At 40.1% G+C, this 10,878-nt stretch overlaps 1 protein-coding gene across 8 annotated transcripts in view; it reads left to right on the forward strand.

Annotated features, from left to right (window-relative positions):
* DACH1 (dachshund family transcription factor 1) overlaps positions 1–10,878 on the forward strand; it is a 529,445-nt gene that overhangs the window by 351,697 nt on the left and 166,870 nt on the right. The gene's annotated exons all lie outside the window — the stretch shown is intronic.

The raw sequence follows: 10,878 nt of genomic DNA on the forward strand, positions 1-10,878 counted from the left end.
AAAATATACCTGGGGGTCAGGTAGGCCCCCTGCCCTCTGCCCCCCAAACTTCTGCCCCTGTAACCTCTTCTCCCACTCATTACTGTTAGAGCCCACTCTGAGCACATGGAAGTGAGAGGTAAATTTGAAAACACTGACCTTAAAATAAACATGGCTGTAGTAACTTGTATATAGTAGCCATAAACTAAGATCATCCAGAATTATTGCAATTTACCTTTTTTGAAAGTGCTATAAGTCTTAGTACAAGTACTCCCTGAACACATTATTGAGCAGCACTTTTGTATTTACTTATACATAATACAAACTACGTATGATATTAGTCTAAATTCAAAAGGCTTATGATTTACCATATGGTTCATTGGGCTGGGCCCCACCAGAGTCAACAGCATTTCAAGCTATGGTGATCCCACAGCTGAGTATTGCTTAGTATTCGCATGTACTCCAGATACCACTCCCCCAAACAAAGAAGCTGTGTGCTAATTAGCCCCACACTCCTAACTGGAACTTGTCACAGGCCTGGGATCCTCCAAAAATTCATATGCAGTTGAGGCACAGGGTAACTGAGTCTAGTTCCACCTCATGGTCATACAATTGTATGCAACAAGTTGAGAGAGAGTGAGTGACAAGGGATTCTGGGTAAACTGTTTCAGGCCCCATTTGGTGATGTTTGCCAGATGTTTGCTGGGGAAGAAACAGGAGTTATTAGAAATGGGAAAGAAAGGTACAGCTCACCTGTCAGAGTGAAGAGGAAGTTGCAGTGTATTCAGTGTAGTGGCTCACCATGTCTTGAAAAAAGAGTCAGCACTGGGAAGTACTGCACACAATGAGCACTGTTATTCAGATGAACTGTACTGACATATCCTTATGGTAGGTTCCTGTCAGCGTATTTGCCCAATATGCGCTGTATGTTTTATAGTTATGCTCAGTATTCACCACATTTAATCAGTTTCATACTTGGTTTCCATTACTGAGCACATGATACTTTTGGAAGCAGTTTAATGATAGCCAGTTTATTTATTGAATTTTCCTTGTATGTGAAAATGTGTAAGACAAGGGGCTTTTTTCCTATCGACTTCAGGGTTGAAACCTCAAGTTGTGTTTGAATAAATATGTTATTTTTATATGTTTAATTGATAATTTCTATGCAGCCTCATGAAGAAACCTTCGTTGGAAATTCTGCCTCTGATTAGATGCCTGTTATAGAAGGCAAATATAAAATCAATATTTAATGGCAATACTGTTTAGTAACTAATAGCCAATGTCTTGGTTATGTACTCAGTTGGACAAATTTAATTTTTCAAGAGTTTGGATGACCGTTATCTAAAAGCTGATTCACAGCTGTAGTCTTTTTGTTAGCAATTAGAAAATATTTCAAGATATGAAATGAATATTCAAACATGGTTCACTAGATGCTGTAAAAGAATGTCCTCACTAGTCATTGTGTACATTCAGTGATTACTGTTTCCTGATTAACATTATACTTAAAAGTTTAGCATGTAGAATTTCATTTGGTTTCTCTTGAGCTGTTTGAAGTGAAGTTCTTGCTTACCATTGTGTGAATTTAGGTAAAAGTCTCACCAATTTTTCAGAGTTATTAAAGAGAGTAGAAATCTGGCTGTCTTTAGTACAGTTATTACCTGCTTTTTTTTTTGCCAAGAAACACCTGTGATAAAAACAATGGTCATGGGTGACGCAAAAATCTGACTGATTTTTTATATTGTTTCCCCTGCCTGCAAGGAAGTCCTCATATACAAGATGAAATGGTGTTGCCCTGTGGGGTCAGGCCAACTCTTAGGATCTCAATACTGTGCTGTTAGACAGGAGGGTGTGACACAATTGCACATATACAAACACACAAATCAATTAGGTGCATACACACCCACACTACCAGCTCGGGCACATACACATCCAAACCAGCCTAGGCACCTGCATACCCATCAAAGTTAGACACAGATCACTAATTTATATATCCTGCACACAATGCCATATATACACACACACACACACACATACACACACACTCACCAGTTCACACACATACAACCCACCTACACATACACACAGGTGAGTTCCTAAGTTGAGTGTTGTGATATGTATGTATGTATGTATGTGCTTGGTGTACTTGGGATACCTGGGGAAAGGTTAAGGTGTTAAAGTAGAAGTGTAGGGAGTGAAAGTTGCTGGGAGTGAAAGTCACCAGGACCAGGATTAGAACTGGTAGACTAGAGCGGCCTGGGCTGAAGAACTGAGGCCAGGGGTAACTTTAGGTTAATTGATCTCAATTGATTAAAAGACAACGCCCAAAGCCTGCAGAACAGGGGGGCAATGCCGGCACAGAGGCTGGGTCTGGAGCCAGAACTGTGGGGGAGCTGAAAAGGTAGGTGGGGAGAGGGAAAATGAGACTAAGGGAAAGTGTGGGTGTTAAAGAGGGGCTCTGGGGGTGGAGAGCCAGAGGATGGCTCCAGGGCAGCTAGAGAAGTTGCAGGGAGTGGCAGTAGGTGCTGGGAGCTGAAGAAAGGCTCCAGCTGCTGGAGAAAATTGCAGGACAGCCACCAGGAGCTGGGAAGCTATAGGTGTGGGGGGGAGGACTACAGAAGGTGCAGGGGAAGTCTGAAAACAGAGAGGGACAGCAGAAAATCACAGGAAAAGCAGCAGGAGAGACTGAAAGGCATCAGGGGCAGTGGGAAAGCAGAGAAAGACAACAGAAAGTCACAGGGAAAATGCAGTAGGAGCGTGGGGAGTGGGGGACAGCAGAAAATCACAGAAAAAGTGGCAGGAGAGACTGAAAGGCGGCAGGGGCAGCGGGAAAGCAAAGGCAGCAGAAAGTCACAGTGAAAAGGCAGTAGTAATTGAGAGAAGATCGGGAAACTAGTGGAGGGGGGTGGGGGCTGGAGCTGCGAGAGAGAGAGAGAGAGAAAACGAGGCTGGAATTTAAGATAAGGAAGGGACTGGGATTCAGTAAAACATGACCCAACTCGGGGTTGCAAATGACAGTAGTTTTATTGAACCGGGGAGATGGTGACACAATGTCTTATTGGTTCCCTTGCACCCCTGCCCCTCTGCCCCCACACCCCCACCCCCACAATGGCAGCAGGGGTTAGAGAGGCTTGGTGCAGGGGCTGAAGTCCAGGAGGGGGGAGAGAGAGAGAGAGAGAGAGAGTTCAAATTGTAGGAGGAGGTGTGCAGGTAATAGCTACCTATCCAGACTGGAAAGGGGTCCTTGTCCAGTAGGTGTTGTCCAGACGAGGGTCACCGGCAGGGTCTCTGGGTGGAGGTGGTGTGGCATGGTGCTGGTCCAGATGGAGAGGACATCCCACTGGGTCTGTCTTCACTGCCTCTTTTTATAGGGGCAGACCTTGTGCGACCCTAGTGACAGGAGGCATGCCCAGGCAAGGGTCAGCCACTGGCCTACTGAGCATGTGTGCTCCATGCAGGGATGTGCAGTTTTGGGTGTCTGTAATGTTGGGGTACAATGGTAGGGTTGCTGCTTCTGCAGGGTCTTTTGTCTTTCAAATGCTGGGTTCTTGTCTCTATTCCTGGGTGAGGTCTGTGGTTCCTGGATGAATCAATGTGAGGTGATGGCCCAGTCATTACAGGCCATTCAGTAGAGGCCTGCTACCATTGTATTTCAATCATTCCCAATCATTCTCATTCATCCGGGAACCAATTTACATGGGAGGGATATGTGACTCATGCAGTTGAAACATGGGATGCCCAGGCAGAGGACACAAGATGGAGGCTTGACATATAAAATGGAAACTTGACATGACTTTGGTTCACTTACAAACACAGGCCTAAACCATACAATATCCATATGAAACAATAAAAATCAATACAAAAATGATAATAATACAATATACAACAGTAAGACTCAATACAAACCTAATAATAATACACTATAAAACCGGATATCCAAAACCAAAAACTTGCTACCAAAATAAAAATGTTAAAGCTTATCCCAAGTCTGAGCTCACTTATACTTATCTATAGGAAATAGAGAGGGAGAGAAAAAGTCAGAAATGGTTGGGGAAGGGGAAAGAATGCATTTTAAAATAAATTAAAAAAAGAAAAACTGGGGGTTTTGCTACAATGGTCTCATAGTTCCTCAGTTTTGTGCCTTTGTGGAAAAATGTGCTTCTTGAAAAATAGCCATTTTTAGTAGTGTTTGCTGCCGTTAGTGTTTATGGTTATTGATTGTAATAACAGAAGTACTTGTGCCAGGCCCATAAACCAAAAATGTTAGAGATAGTTATACAGTGTTTTGAATAATTGGGCACTTTTTATTATAAAATGTATTGTTTACTCTTGGCCTGTCTGAGAGTTGATTGAAGAAAAAGAAATATCTATCTTGGAAAAAATATCATGGTAGCATGCTCTACTAGAACTTTCAGAAAATACAATTTCCCCAGCCAATGGTATTTGCTTCTTGAAAGGGCCGATTCTATTCCATCTATTAGGCACATAAGTGGACTTAGGGCTTTGTTACACATTATACTTTAAGCTTCTCAAATGTTGATTGGTATTAGTGTTAGCTCAGGTTTAGAGTAGTTACATGGTCAGGGTATAAACCTTCTCTGACTATCCCTGACCTGCACAGCCTTGACTTGCCACTAGAAGGCTGGAAGCAGGAGCCTGACTAGGAGCTATAGCTGTGAGGTGCCACTAGATGGGTAGTGAGCCAGGACAGGTTTCTATCCTTGTTCTAGGTGGGGATGGGTTGGAGAGATGGGTTGGTAGGGGCAGGAGCATGGGCTGGAAGGGGGAGAGTTTACTGATGAGAGTAAAATGGGAGGTGGAAAGGCAATGGGTGGGAATAGTGGCTGGGGGATGAGTGGTCAAACAAAGGAAGCCGGCCTCTGAAGCCACTAAAGCATAAAATAAAAAGAAGTAAAAAATGCAAAAGATAAAGAGTAAGTAAATTTTTAAAAATCTCATTTTTAATAAATCAGGATTGGGATTTAGGATTGGGTAGCCCCAGCTCATGGAAATACTGTCCTTGCCCTGGAAGGGAAACTTCAGCTCACAGAGCCCCTGATCTGACCCCCTACTTTGCTCCTGCTCCACTGCCTCTAGCCCTCCCTCTCAGACTGGTCTGTGCCCCTGCAAGCTGCCCAGTCAGTCCACAGACCCTGGGGTGAGAGGGGTATTTGGCTTTGTGCCAATACCACCCCATGGACAGTAGAGTTCAGGGGGTGGAACATTTATCCACATAGAAAAAGAAGGTGGGGGCAGGGGACGTTGCATCCTGGGATGCTAGAGGACTGAAATTTGGGCAACTTATTTCTGGGGAGTGGCCACACATTAATGGAACACAAACTGGGTAACATGGATTGGAGATAAACCTGCCCTGAAGTAGCATAACTTTTAAAATGCCTAAAGGGTGCTTGAAAGCTAGTTTACACATCTTAACATGTAGACAGTCCAGGGGTTAAGAGCTCCCTGAGTGCCTTAAATTAATGTGTAACATGGCCCTTAGTGCCTAAGTGCAATTCTATTACATCCTGCTTGAATCCCTGAAAAATTTTTGGTTTAAAAGGTGGACAGGCCCTCCTCCTCACTGCTTTTTTGAGTCTTAATTGCAAGGTTCAGATGGTGGTATGTTACAAAAGTAGATACACAGGATTTTCAGAGACACAAGCAGACTGGAATCAAGCCATTTAGGCACCTAAATCCACTTCCACATCCAATAGGTAGAATAGACTTTGGATCATTATGCAGTGTCAGCAGAGGTAGCAAAGATATTAAAGTTATTTTTTATGATAATGACATGTAAAATGGATACTGAGGTCATCATATGTACATTTTTGTACTTTGTGTGTGTCTGTGTATAATTTATTTAATTATAACTATTTTATATAAAGTCTTTATTGAGATCTGTGTATTTGACTGACATGCAATTTCACAAAATACCTGTGTGGTAAGTAAAGATTATTGCCAATTTCAGCTGGCTAAACTGAATCCCACAGAGGTGAAGTGGCATGCTCAGAGTGAGTCAGGGTTTAAAGAAGCAAAATCAAATATTTGATTTGTATGATGATACCAAATAGACCTGTTCATTGTCATGAGGCCAAGATTACCAACTTTTAGCACATTGATTATATGAATTTCCCAGCAAACATAAATGTTATGGCAGGAATGATCAAGGCTTTTACGGATAAGTGAATTCAGCATAGCTGATACTGAATGTCTCATTTAGTGGTTCCTTGCTGATGAGAAATAAATTGTACCAGGAAACACAGTGATAACTGTGGTCTTTGGGAGATTAGTAGTATTAGGAAATTGAAGAATCAGGAGTATTAACATGAGTTGTAGAGGTTTTTTACTTATTTTAATGCTAGAAATTTAGCTTTTCCTTTGCGGTTTGTTTTCTTGTTTGCTTATTTGTTTATCTCCGCTTCATGTTGCTTGTACATTTGATATTACTTCACAGTGAAAGGGCACAGTGAAATGGTGTATATAATCTCTGTCACAGAAGTCCAGAACAAGAAGGAGAAACAAAAAATGAGAGCTGTATGTCTTAAAAATAAATTATTTATGCTTGGATCAGGGTGTATTTGCAAGACTGAAAGTGTATAAAATGCAGGGAAATCAAATATAGAATTATTTGTATATGTTTCCATCCCAAACTAACTACTAATGCTATCAGTAGAGAGAAATAATCCAGCCATCATATAGGATTAATTTTAAAATTTATTTGTAAGAAGCCTTGTTTTAATGTGGAATTCTTGTGTGTCATACAACTGATTTCAAGGGAGAGAATAAACACGTGAAATCCATGCAGAATTGTTGCTTAGTGAAGATGCACTGTATCTAATAGGCAGTCTTTCAAGGAAAGAGTGCTCTCATTTTCACTCAGTCAAACTGAACATGATCAGTAAACACCAAGTAAGCAGAGCCCAATTTTTAAATGTGGTTACTTACTTAGGAGTTCCATTTCCACATTTTGGGTACTCATGTTAGCAGTGAGGCAGATAAAATGCATAATTGGCTACTGAAGCACCTATTTGAGTGCCCATGCATGGGATCTGGGTACTTAATGTTAAACATCCACATTTCTAAATTGGATCCCTGGTGGAGAAAAGCCTTCAAAATAATACTCTCTGGCCAGTCTAGTGCAGCATCAATTGAAATGCAGTTTGAAATGCAAGGTAGAGCTTCCAGTTCTCGCTTCAGAAAGTGTTATGCTGAATCTGGAACACTTTGCATAATTTAATTAATTATGCCACTAAAAACTGATTTTCTCTCAATTTAAAGCAAACAGCTTTTATAAGGGTGAACTACAGCACCCAGGGATATCAGGTGTCCAAGCTCTTAATCCTATTATAAAGAGTTGACAACCACTGATGGAAACTGGAAAACGTAAGCCTCCAGCAGGGCAACAAGTAATGAGGAAGAATGCAGTAGATTTTTAAAGCTTTTTGAAATGACTGTCTGTATGACAAAATCAAATTAAAAAAAGGCAAGGGAATTGCTGGCTGAGGGATAATACCTATTTTAGTTTTATATTAATACAAATAACTGTTCCCTCTAAAAGAAAAGTTGTTGAACTCAACTAACATAACAAAAACACAGCAAATGGCCAATGCTTGCTCATTGTATCTATGCTTGTCCATATAAAGAATTAAGAGTAACTTGCTGTACTTCTAAAGTGATTTCTGCTCTTATGGCTTGGATAGTCGCAATGATTTATTTACATTGTAAAAGGTGGGCAAATTATATTAGACTTCAAGGGTGCGCCTTCCCAAGATGCTACGTCGCTGTAGTGGTGAGCTATGGTGATGTAACAATGGCAGGCACAAACCATGATGCCAAGACATGTTCCAAGTGCCAAAGAATTTTTCACTGATTAAGCATTAGCCTGGATGGTAGTCCTTCTGGATTTTGTCCCTGCTATTTGATTACATTACTGGTTTGCTGACACCCAAAGCAAGGGACACAAGTAGTTCTAAGGCATAAAAATATTTACTGTCATTTACAAAAGCTCTTATTTGTGTCCGATATGAAATGCTTTAATCTGAAACTCTATGGCTTACAAAATTGACTCTATCATGAACATGTCTATGAAACCCTAGAAAGATTCCCACTTTTTAGAGACACATTAGATTTTACATGCTGCATAAAATGCAAATGCACTTGCCCTATTTTTTTCTATTTGCATATGACAAAGGTCAGCTTTTCGCAATAAAAAACTGCATTTTAACACATCTTAACACATCTTAACACATACCATTTACATACCTTTAACCAGATAAAACATCTGTTTTTTAATACAAGTGGAAAAAATAAGTACAAATTTAAAATAGAAAACTTGTTGAGGCTAAAAGAATTATACATAAAATGCAGGGGGTGGAGGGGGGAGATGCGGAAATGATCCAGGTTTGAATTAAGGTCCATAAAAAATCATTTTGTCCTCTTGCCTTCTTTTATTTTTTTTTTCTAGAGAGCCCTTTCAGGGCCTGGAAAAACCCTAATATGAAATCTTCAGAATAAAACTTGAATTTCAACAAAGATTTTGTAATGGTGTTAGCCAGGTAGGAGTACTGGTTGTGGGAAGATACATAATTGAGACCCTACTGAATTTAAATCAGTTTGTATAGTCAGGCTCTTCAAAAATTTTATCTGGAAAGTATAAAATGTATAATCTATTCTGATAATAAATATATCATTTAGAAAAAATAAAAAGACATTTAGGAAACAAAAATAAAACAATCAAGCTATGTTTCCAAATGATAGCTGAAAGTTCAGTCTCACCAGTGGCCAGCATATTTGAAAGCCAGATACCATATTTACTTGTGTATCACACACTTTTTTAGTGAAGACTAATCATCCCAAATTGGGGTGAGTGTCTTAAGCAAGGGATCTGATTTCTAGGCTGGGATGGAGGCATGGGGTGCTGGAATGGCTGCTGAGGCTGTTCTTGGCTTCCAGCCACAGGGAGCAGGGGAAAAGTCCATTCATCAGCATCACTCAACCACTAAAGCTCCACAGCTAAAGGCAGTAGCTTTTGACTGAGCAGCAAGAGGCAGGGGAATGATGCTGATGAATGGATTCTGCCCCTGCTTCAGGTAGCCAACATTTAGCACGGTAAGCTTGTGCTGCAGCAGGTAAGATTGGATTTTTTTTCTGTTCTACTTTTCCAAAACAAGGTGCTTGTCTTATTTTTGGGCTGTACAAATAAATGTGGTACTTCATATATGTGTTGAAGCATCTGACTGTTCAAAATTGAAGGTGATGTACCAATCTATCAGAAAACGGGATCTGGTTCTAAGACTGTCATGTCTTGGCAAGCTAAGATATAAACATTTGATAAAGGTTTTTTCAATTCCTTGTAAAATAATAAAGGTATCCAGTATAATTGATTCTTTTCATTGTTTAATAAAACCACATTGTTTGATTGCTGGAGAATTTGGACTGAATTTTCATTACCTACTTCTGAACAATTTACATTGGGATCTAGACAGTATTGAGCTAATGAGTTAGAATTTATATTGAGCCTTAACTGTCTTCATGAAGTAGCTAGGAAAAGAAAATTGTGGCAGTAACTGAGTATTTTTCATTATAAACTATGTTGTACAGCTTTTACAATAAGGTTTTTAATAGATCCAGAGAATTAAATTGGAATTTTACCAACTTTTGTGCTTTTGTCATCTCATAAAAATATTGTTTTAAAATGTCAAGACTAATGGGCTAATCTAGCTGCTATTGAAGTAAGTGGTATATAGACTGTCCTACTACTGATTAGCTTACTGTGAAAAGTAGCTTCAAAAAGTGAACAAAAAAGGAGAACTTTAAGGTAATTTTTAAAAGCTAAATAGAAATATAATGTTCATTAAATAGATCATGTTGGTCATAGCCTTAAAAATCCTTATCAAACAATACCTCTATCCTGCCTTAGCAGGTGCATCACAAACAGGTCCAGGGAGGTGGTACTTCCCCTCTATGAGGCATTGGTCAGGCCACAATTGGAGTACTGTGTCCAGTTCTGGGCACCACACTTCAAGAGGGATGTGGATAACCTTGATAGGATCCAGAGGAGGGCCACTTGTATGGTTAAGGGCCTGCAGGTAAGGCCCTACAAGGAGAGACTGAGGGACGTGGACCTCTTCGGCCTCTGCAAGAGATGGCTGAGAGGGGATCTTGTAGCCATTTACAAATTAATCAGGGGGAGGGGAAGCAGCAAGAAATTGGAGATGCTCTGTTTACTAGGGCACCCCTTGGAATAACCAGGAACAACAGCCACAAACTGACAGAGAGTAGATATAGGTTGGACCATCAGGAAGAACGTCTTTACAGTAAGGGTTGCCAGAATCTGCAATGGGCTTCCAAGGGAGGTGGTGCTCTCCCCTACCTTGGGGGGACTGGACAAACACCTGGCTGGGGTCATATAACCCGAGCACTCTTTTGTGCCTGGGGCAGGGGGTCAGACTCGATGATCTGTTGAGGTTGCTTCCAACTCTAACAACTATGAAACTATGAAAACCTGTTGAAGGCACTGAGGCTTATTCAGTAAGTAGTTCAAAATTGGGTTCCATATACAAAAGGGGTTTATATATGTTTATATACATACTGTTAATATACAGTGTTCATACTTTTATTCAAAAGACTTCTTCAGTTGTGAGATCCCATAAAGTTTTCATCCTATCAATTATATACAAATCAATAACTTTTGTGTATATGTGTATATATATATGTATGTGTATTCATATACGTATGTATGTGCATATATATATATGTATGAAATGTTGGTATAAAACTGCATTTTTCTGTTTTACTATATTGTATTAAAAGGTAGAGCTATTTGCTGTAGTGAAAATCTGATTTCCCCATAGTCTGATATCCTGCTATACTGATCATCTGTTAGTTCAGATTCTTTCTTAT

This window comes from Alligator mississippiensis, chromosome 1 (assembly GCF_030867095.1).
Source record: "Alligator mississippiensis isolate rAllMis1 chromosome 1, rAllMis1, whole genome shotgun sequence".
In the NCBI taxonomy this organism is placed as follows: domain Eukaryota; kingdom Metazoa; phylum Chordata; order Crocodylia; family Alligatoridae; genus Alligator; species Alligator mississippiensis.